Source organism: Dasypus novemcinctus, chromosome 25 (genome assembly GCF_030445035.2).
Source record: "Dasypus novemcinctus isolate mDasNov1 chromosome 25, mDasNov1.1.hap2, whole genome shotgun sequence".
Classification (NCBI taxonomy): Eukaryota; Metazoa; Chordata; class Mammalia; order Cingulata; family Dasypodidae; genus Dasypus; species Dasypus novemcinctus.
This window is the reverse complement of record NC_080697.1, coordinates 32,284,128-32,302,829: the sequence shown is the minus strand read 5'-3', so window position 1 is coordinate 32,302,829 and position 18,702 is coordinate 32,284,128. Positions and strand designations below refer to the sequence as shown.

Sequence of the window (18,702 nt, the reverse complement as noted above, 5' to 3'; positions counted from 1 at the left end):
AGAAAGAAAACAGCAAATTAACCCCAAAGAAAGAAGAAAGAAAGAACAAAGATCAGAGCAGGACTAAATGAAATAGAAAATAAGAAGGCCCTCGAAAAAGTAAACAAAACAGAGCTGACTCTTTGAGATGATCAATAAAATAGACAAAACCTTAGCTAGACTAACAAAAAGAAAAGAGAGAGAAGATGCAAAGACACAAAATAAGAAATGAGAAAGGGGATATCACCACTGACCCCATTGAAATAAAGACTATCATAAAAGGATACTTTGAAAAACTATATTCCAACAAGAAAGACAATTTAGAGGAATTGGACAAATTGCTAGAAAAACATAAGGAGCCTACATTGACGAAAGAAGATATTGATCTCAACAATCCAATCACAAGTAAAGAGATAGAATCAGTCATTAAAAATCTCTGAACTAAGAAGAACCCTGGGCCAGATGGTTTCACAGGTTAATTCTACCAAACATTCTGGAAAGAAAAAACACCAGTCTTGCTTAAACTTTTCCAAAAAATCAAACTAGAAGGAACATTGTCTAACTCATTTTATGATGCCAACTTTGCCCTAATACCAAAGCCAAACAAAGACACTACAAGAAAGGAAAAGTACATACCAATCTCTCTAATGATCCTAGATGTGAAAATCCTCAACAAAATACTTGCTAATTGCATTCAACAACACATTAAATGAATTATATGCCATGAGCAACTGGGTTTCATTCCTGGTATGCAAGGATGGTTCAACATAAAATCAATTAACATGTAAACAAATTGAAGGCAAAAAAACACATGATCATAGTTATACATGAAGAAAAAGCATTTGATAAAATACAGCACCCTTTTTGATAAAAACACTGCAAAAGAAAGGAATAGAAGGAAACTTTCTGAATATGACAAAGGGTATATATGAAAAACCCACGGCTAACATCATTTACAATGGTGAAATCCTAAAATCTTTTCTTCTAAGATTAGGAATGAGACAAAGATGCCCACTATCACCCCTTCTATTTATCATTTTGTTAGAAGTACTTGCTTGAACATGGAGGCAAGAACCAGATATAAAAAGGATCCAAATAGGGAAGGAAGAAGTGAAAATTTCACTATTTGCAGATGACATGATCCTGTACATAGAAAGCCCTGAGAAATCTACAACAAAGCATCTAGAACTTATAAATGAGTTCAGTAAAGTCGCAGGTTATAAGATCAATGCACAAAAATCAGTAGCATTTCTGTACACTGATGATAAGCACTCTGAGGAGGAAATCAAGAAACAAATACCATGTACAGTAGTAAATGAAAAAATCAAATACCTAGGAATAAATTTACGTAAAGATGTAAAAAACTTATACACGGGAAACTATACAACACTGTTCAAGGAAATCAAAGAAGGCTTGAATAAATGAAAGAATATTCCCTGTTCATGGAGAGGAAGACTAAATATTATTAAGATGTTTATCCTACCAAAACTGATAGATTCAATGCAATTACAATAAAAACACAGCATTTTAAAATTAACTACAAAACCTATGAAATTTATTTGGAAGGGAAAGAGGCCCTGAATAGACAAAGACATATTGGAAAAGAAAAATGAAATTGGAGGAATCACATTACCTGACTTCAAAACATACTACAAGGCTACAGTAGTGAAAATGGAATGGTATTGGCACAAGAATAGACACACTGACCAATGGAACTGAATTGAGAGTTCTGATATAGATCCTCATATATACAGTCATCTGATATTTGACAAGACCACTAAATCCACTCAACTGAGAGAGAATGGCTTCTTCAACAAATAGTGCCTGGAAAACTGGATGTCCATATGTAAAAGAATAAAAGAAGATTGAAAACTCACGCATTATACAAAAATCAACTCAAGATGGATAAAAGACCTAAATATAAGAGTCAAGACTATAAAGACCTTAGAAAGCAATGTAGGGAAACATCTAAAGGACCTCGTAATAGGAAACAGCTTCATGAACTTCACACCCAAAGCATGAGCAGCAAAAGAACAAATAGATAAATGGTACTTCCTCAAAATTAAAGCATTTTGCACCTCAAGGGAGTTTGTCAAGAATGTGAAAAGAGAGCTTAAACAATGGGAGAAAAATATTTGGTAACTATATATCTGATAGGAGACTTATATCCTGTATATATAAAGAATCTCTGTATCTCGAAAATAAAAAGACAACCTATTAGAAAAATGGGCAAAAGAACTAAGCAGATGCTTCTCCAAAGAAGAAATACAAATGGCTAAAAAGCACATGAAAAAATGCTCAAAATCACTAGCTATTAGGGAAATGCAAATCAAAACTATAATGAGATATCATCTGACTCCCATAAGACTGGCACTATCAAAAGAGAAGACTGCAATTGCTGGAGAGGATGTGGAGGAATGGGAACACTCTTTCACTGCTGGTGGGAATGTAGAAGGATCCAACCATTCTGGAGGACAGTTTGGTGATTTCTTAAAAAATTAGCTATAGATCTGCCGTATGACCCAGCAATTCCACAGCTGTTTATATACCCAGAGGAACTGAAAACAAGGACAGAAACTGATAAATGCACACCAATGTTCATAGCAGCATTGTTCTCTATTGCCGAAAGTTGGAATGAACCCAAATGCCCCTCAACAGATGAATGGATAAATAAAATATGGTGTATACATACAATGGAATACTACTCAACTATAAGAAGGAATACAGTACATACACATGTGATAACATAGATGAATCTTGAGGATCTTATATTGAGTGAAGCAACCCAGGCATTGAAGGACAAAAAGTATATGACCTCTCTGATATAAAACAAGCAAACCAAGCTGTCTTGGAACTAGATACTGGAAGGTAGGCTTAAAATGATGGGGGAGGGGAGGAAGGTTGTGAGCTGACACTTTCATGGGTGAAGTCTATGATAAGCTGGAGGTAAGTATTTGTACAGGGAAGGGATGAGATGGGGGAATAGGGTTACCTTTGGGTGGGGTTTTGTGGGCTTGAGGGATGCTAGGGATGGGAGGATGGGTAATATTGTCCAAGAAATTGGGAGGAGAGAGGGAGAACATATGAACATAGGAGATTGTCAGGTATTTGGTTGAGAGTATAATGCTGAGAAAACTTTGTCAAAAATATAAGGTTACCTGTTTAAGATGCTTAAAGGGGATAATCCGACACAGGACAGCCTCCTAGGGAGTGTGCGAGTGCTCATTTTGCATTGTGGGTTATATCATTGGATAGAGAACCATATAAGGAGAGTGAAGGTATACCCACATCCTGGGGAGGACTGATGTTCTCAAATAGAGGGAATTGTATCTCTTGAGAGAAATGGTGGCTCCCAATGCATTAGGGCAGTTGAGCATGTCAAGCCCTCAACACTGTTGCAAGTACTGTTGCAAGTATCACTGAACATGGCCCTTCAAGCAATGAAGATTGACTGTTACTGTGTGCCCTAAGGGGAGGGGGAGAGAGGTATTGAATAGATGGAATCAATGTAACTGTGTGGGCAATAGAAGTATTCCACAAGATTTCGCAAGGATGGATATAAGACATGTTAAATTACACCAAAAATATATAGGAGCTAATAGGCTAAAATGTAAATCGTAATGTAAAACATAAGATAACTAAAAATTTAGAAAATTGTATAGTATAAAATATAAATCACAATGTAAACACAAATGTTACCTTATTTGAAAGCTATTGTCTCAATATCTGTACATCAGTTTTAGTAAATACAGTATGAATATGTAAAAAGATTATTGCTATGGAAAGGAAAAGGGTTTTATGTTAGATATGTGAGAGTACTGTATATTGTATATATGAATTACTGTGATCTGAAACATTTGTGAAGATAAGCTTAATAGGGAAAAAGAAAAGAAAAAGAAAGGACATAGACACTGAGGAAAAGACGGAAGTATTTGCCTTGCCAATTTGCATACAGGGCAACACTTATTGCAGTAATAGAAGGCAAAACATAAAAACAAAGCTTTTGCATTTTTAAGTTTTTTGATACCCCAATTTATTTTTACCTTAATTTTTCTAAATTAATATGCATTCCATATCTAACCTTTAAACTCATCATTATGTTCCATTTTACTATTAATGGAACCTGGCAATATATTTGGCTCCATTTTTTAAGAAGTTCTGGATCACAGAGAGGTTCAACAATGGCAGGGGAGGAACACTGGTGTGGGATGTTATTGACGGGGACACATGGTTGGCACAGAGTCCTATAGGGCATATATCCAGGGTATATAAAAATGTTTGGATATTTTCATAGTGGTTACAATTAAAGACAACTGAAGGAGTGCTGAGTTCCTAGCCATGGGAGCTCTATCACAGTCCCTAAAGAAACAGCAACAATCCCCCAAGTGCAATGGCAAAGACCAAAAAAGAATGAAGGTCCAACAATGAGCCCTTGATACTAATGACTATGCTTGTGAGCCTGTGTAACTGAAATAAAAACAAGGCCTAGAGCTGAAGGGTGCCTAAGAGTTACCTCCTGAGAGCCTCCATGTTGCTCAAATGTGGCCACTCGCTAAGCCAAATTCAGCATGTAAATGTGTTGCCTTTCCCCCAGCATAGGACATGACTCCCAGGGATGAGCCTCCCTGGTGCCGAGGGATTACTACCAAGTACCTGCTGATGATGTAACTAGAAAATGATCTTGAATGCAAGGGTCAACTTGGACCAGCAGAATATCTTAGTCTACATATAATACCAGGAGTTAAAAATGCTTTTTGACCTGAATAAAAGGGGGAAATGGAAAGGATACAGGATTTTATATGGCTATGAGTCCTCAAAAAGAGCTGGGAGGTTATCAGAGGGGTTGCCTTTATGCACACCTGAGCAGAGTCCCAGACACAGATAAAGTAGGTACAACCCCAGGTATTCTACTGAGGGCTACAGAGACCCACAGGTTCTATGGTCATGGCAGATGGAGTTCAATGCCATGTCAGTTGGCCCTACTTTGGAGTTTGTGTTTCTGTGTGATGGAGCTGGACTCAGATGTGATCTTTGTCCACAAGCCTCTCCTGTTAATTTTACCAGAACTGTAGTTGGTGCTGTGGTTTACTGTATACCTAGGGGCCTGAATCTCAGGACTGACCATGTGACAGCCAGGCCCTGAGCCTCAACAGACTTGCAACTCCTACACTCTGGTTTATTGGACTTACCCTACTCAGCTAACATGGAGGTGAAGAAGGTCAACCACCGCACAGGGAGCCAAGAGTGCCTACAACTGAAAGCAGTAGAATTGCATCCAGCATCCATGTGAAATCTAAGCCCCCTCTTGATATATCAGATTGGAGTGGACACAACCATTTCAAGGTCCACAGGATGGGGGAATAGAGTATGGATTAGAGTGCACTTACTGATATTCTATTCAAGAACTATTGTGATTAGTAGTAATTGAAGAAAATGTGGCATTGGTGTGGAGAAAGTGACCATGGTAGCTGCTAGGGGTAGGGAGTGGGAGGAAGAGATGTGATGTGGGGGCATTTTCGGGGGTTGGAGTTGTCCTGGGTGGTGCTGCAGAGACAGTTACCAGACATTGTATGTCCTCCCATGGCCCACTGGGTGGACAGTGGGAAAGCGTGGGCTATGGTGTGGACCATTGACCATGAGGGGCAGCGGTGCTCAGAGATGTATTCACCAAATGCAATGAATGTCTCATGATGGAGGAGGTTGTTGTTATGGGGGGAGGAGTGGGGTGAGAGGGGTGGGGGCTATATGGGATCTCATATTTTTTTAATGTAACATTAAAAATGAAATAAAGACAAAAGTTCATGGGGTATTGACATGGTGGGTGGAGATTCACACAGTAACTGAAGGAATATCAAATTCCCATCTTTGGGAGCACTGGCACATTCTCTAATGGAACACCAAGAAACCCGTGAGTAGTAAAGTTTCAATGACTAGTGAGGGAGGATGGTCCATTTATGGCCCTTTTATATTGATGACAATTCTTATGAACATTTATTCTTTAAATGAAATCTTTGTTTAGTATTTTAGGTGGCCTAATAGTTGCCTGCTGGGAGCTGCTCTTTTGAGGACAAACTGTATGTTCACTTCTGTTGTGATCCTAGCGTCAGTGCTAATGCTGGCCAGCAGGTGGCACGCAGGCAACATCACCAGCTGTGCCCACTGTGCCTGCTGCAACCTCTGAAGACGGAAGCATCATCCAGAGGCCTTTCTGTTTATCCACCCACCTCAGAAACAACATGCACCTCCTAGCAGCCATCTCCACAATCTAAGCTGGGCAGAGGCTGGAAAAGGGTTTCTGAGATTATCTCAGTTATTCATTCAGCAACTGTGCCCCAAGCACTCACCCAGCAGGAAGCTTTGTCTCTGGAATGTGGAGGGAAAAGAATCCCTGTGGCCGCCACCAATCAGGAGTTCTCCACCTGGAAGGGGAAGTGGACAAAAGTATGAGAGCAAACAGAAGGGTAAGAAAAGAGCAAGTGGTATAGAGGAAGCTAAGCAGGGTGCTGGGAGGAGGGCTATGGCACCACCAGGGGGGAGGCCCAGGGGGGACACATTGAGGTGACACGCTGTGGTCAGAATGATGAGAGGGAAGAGGGAAACTGGGAGAAGGCATAGCAGGGAAGAGGTGGAGGCAGAGGGACCTTGGCCAGATTGGAGGTCAGGAAGGTGATTGCTGTGGGCAGAGATTAACCTGAGGCTCAGCTGGAGGAAGAGCTACTTCCCAGCTCTGCTGTGTTGATCAGGAGGACTCATATTGGAATGGTGATCTAGAGGAGAGTTTGCTCACAAGAGAGAGTAGTGGAGACAGAAAAGCACTCTATAACTCAGAGGGCATCCTAACATTTAGCCATTTTGTTTAGCATGAGTCCCTAGGCCAGGGCTCACTCCAAGGAGGAGTTTCTAGGGTTGCTTGCACCTGGAAGCAGGGATGGCAGGGAAGAAGTTACAGTTAGCCCAGCACAGAGGTTGAGAGGAGGCACTTGTATCTGACCCTTAATACAATGTGAAGCCTCTGGAAGGATTTGTAGCCCAGTGCCTCATCAAGATACAGACTGAGACAGCAACTCAGGAGTGAAAATGGGTTTCCAGAAATCACACAGCCCTGGCTTGTGCTGTTTTGAGTTTTATTTGATGTTACATCCATTGCCTTCCTGTTTATTCCATGTCTATGTTGTGTTATAGCTACGGGTGAAATAAGACTGTGGGGTTTTGCTGTGTTTGCCCCACATTGACTTGATCATGTCCCCAAAAAGCAGACGTTAGAATGATTCCCACAGTATTGGGGAGGAGACTGGGGACGCCTCAGAGACTAGTCTGGAGTCATAATGTAAAGAGTGGGTAGCCAGGTCTGAACCCAGCTGGGTCTCTTCCTAGTTGGGGACCATGCTACACACAGGCCTTTGCAGGAAGCTGTGGGAAGGGATGTATTGGTAGAACTGTGACTAGTTGACAAGATTATCTAGGTGAGGAGGACAGACAGACATGCAGGCAGAGGGACTCTTGTCAAGTTCTTACTGCTGCAGGGACCCATGTATGGGGACCTTAGGAGGTGACCTCATTTCTAAGGTTTAAGTTCCCTTTTGGGTCTGACATTGATGTGCTCAGAGCAGGGATCACTGTAGGCCACCAGAGAGGTCCAGACCCACCCTATGTTTGAGAAGGTGCTGCTTAGTCCTCCTTCTTCTCCAAGTATACATCAAGTGTCTACTAGATATAAGCACTTTCTTAGGCATGTAGCTTCATGCAGTGAACAAAGCCAACCAAAATCCCTGCCCTTCTTGTTCCATTTGAGTTGGGGACATGGGCAGTTACAGTATCACCTTAAGCAGGGGGTACACTCGGTGAGTTAGCTGTGACATGCCCACATCTCCCTTAGATATGGACGTAGCCTCTGTGGCAGTGCTAGGCATGTGGTGGATGCCTTGAAATGAGGAAGTGAGTGTTTTGTAGGGAGGGGGAGGGGTTCTTCTCCCCAGAGACTCTTGTCAGGGTTTGGGTGGTGGGTGGTATGGAAGATCTGGGCAGAGCACTGGGCCCCACCCATCCAATGATGCCCCCGGGGGGCTGAGACCTGAGGGTTTCCCCTTGTACTTGGAAAGGAGTCAAAGGAAGCTGTGGGCAGAGTCCTGGGTCACTGGTTGCAGAGGACCCTTCCTTACCACAGTCGCATAGCAGCCCTAAGGTCCCCAAACACCACCTTGTGCAGACCCACGATGGGAGGTGGTGAGCAGCTGGTTTCAAGCTGCCCTGACAGTCCTAGCTGCCTGCATGGATGGCGGAGCAGCTGCATCCCTGTCATTTGAAAGGGCAGTGTCAGAGGAAAGAAGAGACACACATGACACATGGCAGAAGATGAGGCAGCTGCTGTGGGCAGAAGTTACTGGGTGGGAGCCATGAGGGCCTGGGGAGGAGGACAGACCCTGTCCCCTCATCACTCACATATAGATGAAGATCCTACTGTGTGCCAGTGCCTGGCTATGGAGAGACCAGGCAATATCCTTCCTGTCCTTATTGACTTGATGTTCCAGTGGGAGGGTTCCTGGGGCAGCATGGAAGGAAAGGCCAGTGTCTGATTCTGTTTCTCCCACCTTCTCTCAGCACCATCTCCTCCCTGCTGAGCACCTGGATGGAACAGTACTCTGAGGATTTCCTACAACCACCAGACTTGCCCTGCCTCAAGATGCTGGTGGCCTATGCCCACGTGCATTTCTCTGGCTCTGCCCTGGAGTTACAAGCGTTGTTCTGCTTCCACAGATGAGACACCTGGAGCCCATTGAGGCAGAGCCAAAAGGTGAGGAGGCCCTGGGGTGGGAACACATGAGCTTATAGGACAGGGGATGGGATTGGAGACATAGGCAGGGACTACCAGAGGTTGCCTCTGGGCCGGGAAGAAAGAGGAGCCCTGGACAAGTCACCTTAGAAATGGCAGTCAGGGAACAATTTTGGGGGCTGGATCTTCACCTCCTAGTGGGATCTTCTGTGTATTTGAAAGACACTTGGAGCCATTCATGGTGTGGCTTTTCCAGCTCCTCTGTCAGCACCAGAGCTGCAAAAGCCTCCAGTACCAATTCTAGGGCCAGTTCTACCAGGTGCAGCTGGTACAGGAGCAGCTCCAGAGCCTGAATCAGCTCCATTTCCACCTCGACTGTCAGCCAATGTGTCTGCACCAGTGCTTGGCCTGGAAATAGAGCCTGATGCATTACCTGATGTCACACTGGCTCCTGAGCTGAAGGTGGCTCTAGTACCACTACAACTGCCACCCACAGTATTGGATCCATGCTCACCCTGCAGCTTGACCATCCTACTTCATCAGCCAGAGCACCTGCTCAGGACCCGGAGGATGCTACATCACAGTTGCACAAGTTCCAGAACTGGAACCACCAATATCACCATCAGGTGCACCAGTTCCAGAGCCAGAGGCAAGTCCAGCTCCACCTACATTGCCAACAATGCTTGTATCAGCACTGCCCATTCTGGAGGTAGAGCCTGCTGCTTCACCATCAGAAGAACAGGCTATAGAGCCTGAAGAAACTTTGGTATCACCTCCACTGGCACCCATAGAGGTAGCATCAATGCCACTCTTGGGGCAGAGCAGGCTCCATCCCTAGATGTTGCACCCATGGTCAGGCCGGACGAAGCTACATCAACATGTGTGTCACCAGTGCCTCAGCTGGAGGCAGTCCCACCACTACCTCCAGTGCCACCTACACAGTTAGCTACAGTGCCTTCTCTGGAGCTAAAGTCTGTTAACTCACCATCAGCAGCAATAGATCTCAAGTGGGAGGCAAGGCTGGCACCACCAGCAGAGACACTGCCAGAGCTCAACTCAGCACCAGAGCAGGCCACACCACCAAAGCCCTCCTGGCTCTGGCCTGAGGCCTCTGAGAATGGGCTGAGTGCTGAGAAGATTAACCTCCTGGCCTTCCCTCTGGAGCTGGTGGCAGAGCAGTTGACACAGATGGATGTGGTGAGTAGCTGAACCCAGCAGGGTGGGGCTGGGTGGCTCTTCCTTCCAGCATCTGATGTCCACCTTACTATCCCCTGAACCAGAATCTTATGACCTGGGCCCAAACCATGGCTCCAATCCCAGCATTTCAACCTGGGCAAGTTTATTACTCCCTAAGCCCATACTTGGCCCTTCTGGAGATAGGATAGTAACTGTCCCTGCCACATGCACTGACTTGGAAGATGATGTGAGAGCAAAGAAATAGAAAGCCTGAGGGGGCTTGTTTGTGGCGTTTGAAGGGAGCTCACTGAGGTGCTGCCAGCTTCGCGGGTGTCCCACTTTATGCTGGGAGTCTCCACTACATCGACACTAAGACCCTGATGTGCACTGGATCCTTAGGCAGGCACCCAAAGCCTCTAGTCCCCACAGAGACTGTGCACCTGACCACACAGAGTTCCAGGAGGTGTTATCAGGAGGAGTGATGGGGCCACCCGTGACTGTGGAGTCCTGAGGCACCTCGGGGACTGGGGGCTATGAGATGGACTTGAAAATGGAACTCTTTCTTCCCTGCTAGATGTGGAGTGGCATCTCTAGAGGATTACATCCCCTCAGGGAATAGAGAACACCCTATTTTCAGCCTGCTGAGCTCTAGCTGAGTCCACTGACCCAGGCCTGGGTCCTGAGGGCCTCCAGGATCTGAGGTGGGTGGAGTGGGACTGCCTGACATCCCCTCCTCCCCAGGATCTGTTCAAGAAGGTGATGCCCTATCACTGTCTGGGATCCATCTGGTCCCAGTGCAACAAAAAGTGTAAGGAGCAAATGGCGCCCACCCTCCATGACACCATAACCCGTTCAACCATGTGAACAACCCTGTCATCTTCACCTGCCTTGTGAATCAGAGCATGAAGGCCTCAGACAGGACCAGGGTGGTGGAACACGGGATTGAGGTGGCCAGGGAATGCTGAGGGGCCCTCTCTGGAGTCCTGAAACTCCTCTTTGTTCTTATCATCTCCCAGGATCTCAGGTCCTCCCTGGCCTACACTATCCTCACTTCCTAACTCAATTACTGAAGCTCCTACTTCAGGTTGGGTCTGGGGGTCACTTTCTGGATCAATAGTGAGCCTCAGGGTTTCCCTCAGTGTGTGTCTCATCCAGAGGAAGATATGAGCTGAGGGGTCTGAAGGTGGAGCAGGGGGGCACTCAGACCACCCCTCATGGCATATCTTCCTCCCCAGGAGTGCCAAATCCTCAAACAACTCCTCATTCTATACCGTCATTTACGGTCTCCAAAGTTACTCAATTCTCCGTCTGATGATAATGTAGGAGAAAGTTTCCAGGTGGGCAGACCTCATTCTAGGGGACACCAGGTTGGGTCAGGGGCCCCATGGAGTCTGAGCATCACCCTTCAGGGAGGCTGGGAGGCAGTGGCTCCTGGGCAGGGCCAGGCAGGGTGGGGCTCTAGGTCCCCATGTCACCTGAGGTCAGCTGTTCTGCCTCAGCACTGCTTCCCTCCTCTGTCCCTTACAGAGTTGAGCCAAATGAGAGGGTGTTAAGTGTTTGCTTCCCAGCAACACACACTTTCCAGTTGAGATCTACACATGTAAAAAGAAGTTGCTCATGAAATGGGGGTGGGTGTCCCCATTGTACCCACATGAGAGGTCAGCCCGAAGTTCACACTGTCCTGCAGTGCTCAGAGTTACCCAGTTCCAACACCGCCCACCCAGGCAGTCTGGGTCTGAGGGGGCTAAAATAAAGTGGATTAGCCTTTACACCCTCCCACCCACTCCCACCTTTCTCCTTCCTTCTTGCCCTCTTCCAGGGACAGATTCTACCTCATTCTGACTCTGTCTGAGATTTACTCCAAAGAGCACAACTACTCACAGGGCAGTGAGCTGCTCATCAAGGTAAGGAGGAGGCTGGGGGTCAGGGCTCAGGAGGTGGAGACGTTAGTTTTTCACTGAAAGTTCCTTTGAACACATCCAGTCTGGCTTATGCTGGGTGAAGCTGAAGAGGGATATGCTTGGTTCATGGGGAGGTGGAGGGTACAGTTGTAGGCAGTTGTCTGTGGTTCTTGGATGCAGTGGAGGTGGCTGGAATATTCCAGGAAGAGATGATGAGCTGGCCAGGTGAGAAATCTCCATTACATGGCAGGGTCTCATAACTGTGACTTGTTATGAATGACATGTGTGCTGGAAAGCTATGAGAAATGTTTGGGAGGCAGAAGACAATGGTGAGTCCTTCCTGATCATAAGTAGAAGCTTCCACATAAAAAAGGAAGCAAAATTTCAATGCCCAGGCCTCCTGGAAGCCCCCACTCTACCTGGGCAGTCAGAGATGGCACTTTGGAGAACCATTTCTGAGTGGATGCAGGGACTCGTCTGCAGGTAGAATATCCTGAGTGGACCCCTGGGGACGGATGACTTTGGTATGGCTTTGCCCAGATATTGGTGTCTCCACTCCAATGGGCTGGGACAGTCAGGAGCTGCTCAACCAGACCTCCAGAGATGTCTTCAAGCTCCATCACTGGGATGACATGAAGTCTCCCACATACTCCAAGGCTAGGAGAGCCACACACTCATAGTGGGTGGTGGGGTGACATCAGCCCAGACCTCTATCTGGGAGGTAGCAATCTGTCCTCTGATGCCCTTAGTGAATGGGTACAAGTTGACACCCTCTTGGGCCTCTGTGTTCTCATGTGGAATGGAGACATGGCCATCCAGTTGTGCCACCCTCATGGTGAGGTGGCAAGGTTCAAGAAAGAAAAGGAACATGGCTGAGCAGTCCCGTGATTCTGAGTTGGAGAGCACGAAGGCCAGAGCTTCTGCGCTGCTAGCATGCAAAAACTGAGTCCTCTGGGCTCATGGTGAGGGTGTCAGATTTTTGTCCTCATATCATAGATGAAAAACAGGCTCAGGAGACCAGTCTGCTTGCACAAGGTCATGCAGGGGACATCAGGCCAGTGGGTGGCAGCAGATTTCTAACTGCCCACAGTACTCAGGTGTCTAAGGCCTGAGGGACAATGGGTGAGGGGTAGAGGACCTCACTGGCCTCATTCTCAACCCTGGCATTAGTCAATCTCTAAGTTTGACAACATGGAGATGAACCCTGAAATAGTCCAGAAGCAGCAGCAGCAAGAGAGGGTGAGTGCCTGAGGCAGGTAGGGTGAGGGTGGGGTGTCCTCCAAGTCAGGATGGGATCCCTACTCAAACTCATCTCTCTTGGCTACTGAGCCTGGAAAGCCTCCATTCAATGTCCCCTCTCCTGACCTTAGGGTGGTGAGCTGTGGGAATCCTGGTGGGACTCCTTGTAGCCAGTAAGAGCAAGAACCTTGAAGAGCTGACTCAGGGTGGATGGGGTGGAAGAGGGGTAAACTGACTGAAGCAAAGCCAGTCCTGGGAGGTGACTGCAAAGGAATTTGGGGTCCTTGGAGGCTGTGAGGGGAATGTAAGGGTTATAGCTAAGTGTCCTAGACTGTCCAAGAGGATGGCTGGGTGGTCCTAGAAATCTGAGAACGAGTTTTTAGAGAGGGGTCTTGGGAGCACCTGAGAACTGTGCTCATCCCCACCCCACCCAGTGCCACAGAATGACATCCAGGGCATGGTCCCATGCCTGAGAAAATTCCTCACTCAATTTTTGGTGTTGAACTATGCCATGCAGGAGAGTACCTGGATGTGAGTGAGCCTGGGGTCCAGGGCAGGTTGATAAAGGGACCCTGAGGCTTGGGAGAAAAGTTCCCTCCCTGAGCCCTGAGCTCTCATTAGTGGGCACAGCATATCTCCTGGGAACCTCACAACTGACCTCAGTGCTGGGGTGCCATGGCCTTCTTACAGACAAGTAAAGGGAGGCTTGTCCAAGGGGCCAGCTCTCCATGGTCATCAGAGGCTGGGATTGGAAGGCCTCTGTATCCACTCCCGGTCCTCACTCTTGGCACCCAGAAGACTGCCCTGTGCATGTTGAACCTGCAGTAGTTCAGAGTGATAGGGGCTGAGGGACAATGGGCATGCAATGGCTGGGGGCCTCTATGATTAATGCAATCTTTCTGTCTTCTAGGGGAGGAAGGTCAATTTTGACAAAAAGAGGAAGGTGAGCAGCTGTGACCATCACTGCTGGGGTGGGGCTGGGATGGGGTCAGGAATGAAAAACAGAGACCCTTCTGGGCATGACACCGCTTGGCTGCACACAGCTTCCTCTTAAAATGAGGAGGAGATTGGGGGGGGGTTGTACATGGGATTAAGGACAACTTTTTGGAGGATGAGCTGTGTGAAGTCAGCCCTGAGGACTAGTAGAGCCTGGAAGTAAGTGAAGGGGTGGGGGGACCCATAGAATCAAAATCAGCCCTTGGGCTCCATCCCAGTCAGCAAGGCCATGTAGGCCTTGGCAGCACCTCTTCCTTCTCTCTGGCTCCAGGAATACCAGGTGGTCACTGAGCTCCAGCAGCTCCATGCAGGCTTCTGAAATGCACCCTCGTCCCCAGTGAACAATGTGGGGTCTGGTTCTGGACTGTGGAGCAGCTTGGTGAGAATGCCAGGTGAGGCCAGGACAGAATCAGGCTGTGGTAGGAGTGGGATGCCCCTGGTGTCTCCTGAGTTAGCATAGGACCTGTTGCTTGAAGACATCTGGGGCATCCAAATGCCAACTCCTGTGCAGACACTGGGAGGGATACATGAGGCATGGCTCTGGGCACTTCACAGCTGTCACTATGTCCTGTAGCTATTACCTGTCTTGGGAGCTAGAGCCCCCATCCCAGTTGGCCAGCAAGAGCTTGAAGGCTAAATACCTACCAGAAGGCCTCAAACACTGGAGTGAAAAGTGAATTCCCTGTCCAGGGTGATCAAGTGTGGGTTGGCTTTGGACTCAGGGAAACTTGAGTCTAAGCATGGGCTTCAGGAGTCTGATGTGTAGCCCTGGGATTCCAGCTCCACTCCTGACAAATTCTGTGACTGAGATGAGTCACCCATCTCTGGGCCTGTTTCCTCTTCTGTGAAATAGGATAATGCTGCATGATCTCTAAGGCAGCTGGAGCCCAGTGGCTACTATTGATGAACATAGCTCTTAGCAGAGGGCAGTGGAAGCTGTGTAGGGATTTGTTTGCCTCACGGGGAAGCCCCCGAGGTAAACTGACCCATCCATCCAGTCACCAGGCCCCTGAGTCTGGTGGCAACAGCACCACCCACTCCAGTGGCTAGCTCCAGTGTGGCCATGACTTCATCAGCAGGAATGAAGCTGACTCATGTCCCATACACGTGGCCAGCACCTCAAGTTCTAAGGTAAAAATCCACCTGGACATGTCCCAGAATCCCAAGATGGCCAGGAAATGAAAGTGAATGCCCACCTCCTCTCCCTTTTGGCTCTCCCCCTCCCCCTCCCTCTCCTGTGCCTGGTTGATTCCCTCCCTGTCCACAAAGGAGTTGAGGACTGTTGACTACTACAGAATTTCTAGTACTACTTGGAGCTTCTAGAGCAGCCCTGTGTTGCCTGAGGCTTCTGGCCTTCTGCTTATCTTGGTATCTCCCATCACAGAACTTCTCCATTGTCACATCTGCATCCAGAGGAATGTCGTCTTCCTCCTCCATTAAACCCAGGGCCACTCAGACTAACCACAAGCGCTGTGACACACAGCTGCTCTATAAAAGACACAGGGGCCCCTGCTGCATCATCTGTGTGAGTCTATATGAGGACAATGGCAACAAATACAAAAGCATTGTTGTGAGCCAGATGTGAGGCCATTCCCTGGAGCTCCTCAGGGGTTGAGGCAGTAGACACATAGGGAATGACATGTTACCTCCCTGCCATCCTGAAGCAGACTTTCTAGTGGGTGGTAAAGGACAGACAGCCACCTCCAGAGGCAGGAAGAGTGTGAGTTCAATGGCAGTCAGGGCTCAGGATGGTGGACGTAGGGGATGAGGCTGGCATGCTGAGCAAGGATGGCCTGGGAATAGCTCACTAAGGTGGCCCCAGAGAAGGGGAGGAAGAGGATAGTATGACAGGCTCAAGGAGGGCATGTTCTTGCCCAGCCCTAGGAGCACGTAGGAGACCAGAGATAATGGAACAGGGACAAGGGAAAGAGGTAAGATTAGAGAGGTGTGGGGAGCTGGGTCACACCTGGCCCTGTGGCTGCTGGATAGAGCTTGAGTTTCTTACAGGGGAAGATGGGGCCAAGGGCAGGCCTGCTGTGCCATAGCTTATCATCCTGCCCCTCCTCCTCTCTGACATCCAGGCTCACACTAGATGCTGTGCATTCTGTCCTGCGGGCTCCAGCTACCTGGAGCTGTCCTGTAGTGGCTGGGGTGGGGCAGGGGAACTCCCTCTCCCATGATTGGGAGGCAGGAGGTGACAGGAAGAGGACTAGATTTCACTGCTCAATCCCCACAACCTGCTACATGGTCATCCTTCATCCCTAGGGCCCTGGAAGCCCATCGCAGTTGCTCAGGCCAAGAACCCAGGGGACAGGGTTCAGCCTACAGGGCAGGGGGTTGGATCCACACTGGAAAACAACCTCAAGACAGAGGTGTATGTTCCTGTAGGAGATGGGGTAAGAATGACTAGAAAAGACACTCCTCATTCCACAGAGTTCTCCCCATGGATGCAAGAGAAGACAATGAGGCTCCTATAGACCCAGCCCTGAACAGAGGTGGTCCATAGGGTCTTTGGCAGCTGCACTGTGAAGGAACAGGCTCCAAGACCCAGGCCCTGAGAGCCTGTCCCTTGATCCACCACAGATGACCAACCAAGACAGGGTACCAGCCGTGATCTGCAATGCCCTGGAAGAACACAACCTGCATAAAGACAAGCCAGGAAACAACATGCTGGTGCAAATCATATCAGAGGATCAAAGTAATCAGGAGGCAAGTTGGAGAGGGCAGTGTTGGAGGGGGTAGGTATGAGCCATGTCCACAACCTGAAGATCCAATGCCCTCTGGTCCCAGTGTATCCAACAGCAGGCTGAAAAGGCACCCTGTCTTCAAACAAGCAGCCCAGGGCAGCTCTCAGTGCCCACAGCATCTCCTCCCTACCTGCTCTATCTCCCTTGTGTACCCTTCCCTGGACATGACCCAGGCATTGGGAAACCAAGTTCAAAGCTAACACCATTGAGGTACCCAGAGAAAGGGCTTTTCACCTTGGTCCATGGGCAAGATGACCAGAGGGGCTCAATTTGAAGGGTGTCATCTGGACAGGAGAGGGTGAGGGTGAGGGTGACTGCACCTTCAAATGCACCATGACTGGTGGATAGAAGCACCAAATATGCACAAAAAAATCTCCTTGATCCCCTTTGGAGACTCTAGGGAGACACATCAGTATTCTAGAAAGTGGGAAAATGAAATAATCTAGAAAAGAGCACAGATCCAGAGCCAGGCTTCCTGGCTCTGAGCACTTATATCAGTTACTCAAGTTCTTGGGCCTGCTTCTCATCCCTGGGAGAGAAATTAAGCATCAAATGTGCACATAGTATGCCTGCACACAATAAAGCTAATTGTTTTCTTCATAGTGAGCTGATCTCCCTTTCCCAACCATTACCCCAGGCAAAATAAAATGATTCCCATCATTCCTAGAAATGGGTTCTAAATCCTCTTCCATCTTTTGAATGAGAAATTGGAGCTGTGAGCTGTGAAATAGGGCGGAAGGATCTGTCCCACAGAACAGGAAGGCTGAGGACTGGAGAGATTAAGAAAGGAGATGTAGCACTGATCTGGAGAAAGTGGTCACAGTAGTTGTTGAGGGCAGGGAGAGGGAAGAAGAGATGAGATATGGGGGCATTTTTGGGACTTGGAGTTGTCCTAAATGATATTGCAGGGACAGATGCTGGACATTATATATTCTGCCATAATCCACTGAATTTACTGGGGGAGGCTGTGAACTACAGGGTAAACTATTCATGAGGTGTAGCAGTCCTCCAAAATACGTTCACCAAATCCAATGTATGTGCCACAATGATGAAAGAGGTTGTTGATGTGGGAAGATGGATGGGAGGGGTGATGGATATGTGGGAACCTCTTATATTTTTTAATGTAACATTTTTTTGTGATCTATGTATCTTTAAAATAAAAGACTAGTTAATAAAAATTAAAAAAAAAAACAAAAAGAAAGGAGATGAGTAGCCACATCACTGAGGCTGGAGCAGGAACTCCAGTCCAGTGTTCCTTTCTAGCTGGTTCTAGGCCAGGAAGACAGAAGGAAAATAGAGTCAAAGTGTAAATATCTTCAGTAACCTGCACAGGAGGCCTGGCCCAGGTGGTCTTTGCAGGCCCTCTGTAGTTTTGTCCTGAATAGTGCTGGATTCAGGGGACATGCACTGTGTTCTAGAAAGTGAATTTTAGCTGCAAGATCTTTTTTTTTTTTAATTTTTAAAAATTTTTTTTGCATTTCTTACTTTTTCCTTTTCTTTATCATTTCATTTTTTTAAATTATTTATTTATTTTTAAAAATTACATAAAAAAAATATGAGATCCCATTCAACCCCACCGCCCCCACCCCCTGCTCCCCCAACAGCAACACTCTCTCCCATCATCGTGACACATCCATTGCACCTGGTAAGTACATCTCTGAGCATCACTGCACCCCATAGTCAGTGGTCCACATCATAGCCCACACTCTCCCACGTTCCATCCAGTGGGCCCTGGGGGGATCTACAATGTCCTGTAATTGTCCGTGAAGCACCACCCAGGACATCTCCTCGTCCCGAAAACGCCTCCACATCTCATCTCTTCCTCCCATTCCCCAAACCCAGCAGCCACCATGGCTACCCTTCCCACACCCATTCCACGTTTTCTCTGTGGACA

The 18,702-nt window shown here is 47.4% G+C and overlaps 1 long non-coding RNA gene across 5 annotated transcripts in view; it reads left to right on the top strand.

The window, feature by feature from the left end:
• Positions 1–18,285, top strand: part of LOC101431865 (uncharacterized) — a 37,566-nt gene extending 19,281 nt beyond the window's left edge. The window contains exons 3-10 of one of the 5 annotated variants that reach the window (XR_009183447.2): positions 5,999–6,440; positions 8,578–8,770; positions 9,006–9,946; positions 10,500–10,626; positions 11,745–11,829; positions 13,976–14,008; positions 14,333–14,453; positions 16,495–18,009. This is a non-coding gene — a long non-coding RNA (uncharacterized lncRNA). Of the gene's footprint in view, positions 1–5,998; positions 6,441–8,577; positions 8,771–9,005; positions 9,947–10,499; positions 10,627–11,744; positions 11,830–13,975; positions 14,009–14,332; positions 14,454–16,494 lie in introns of those variants that run through there. The other 4 variants (XR_009183448.1, XR_002798842.3, XR_187813.4 and 1 more) reach the window with 4 other exon arrangements.
• The last annotated feature ends 417 nt before the right edge of the window (positions 18,286–18,702 follow it).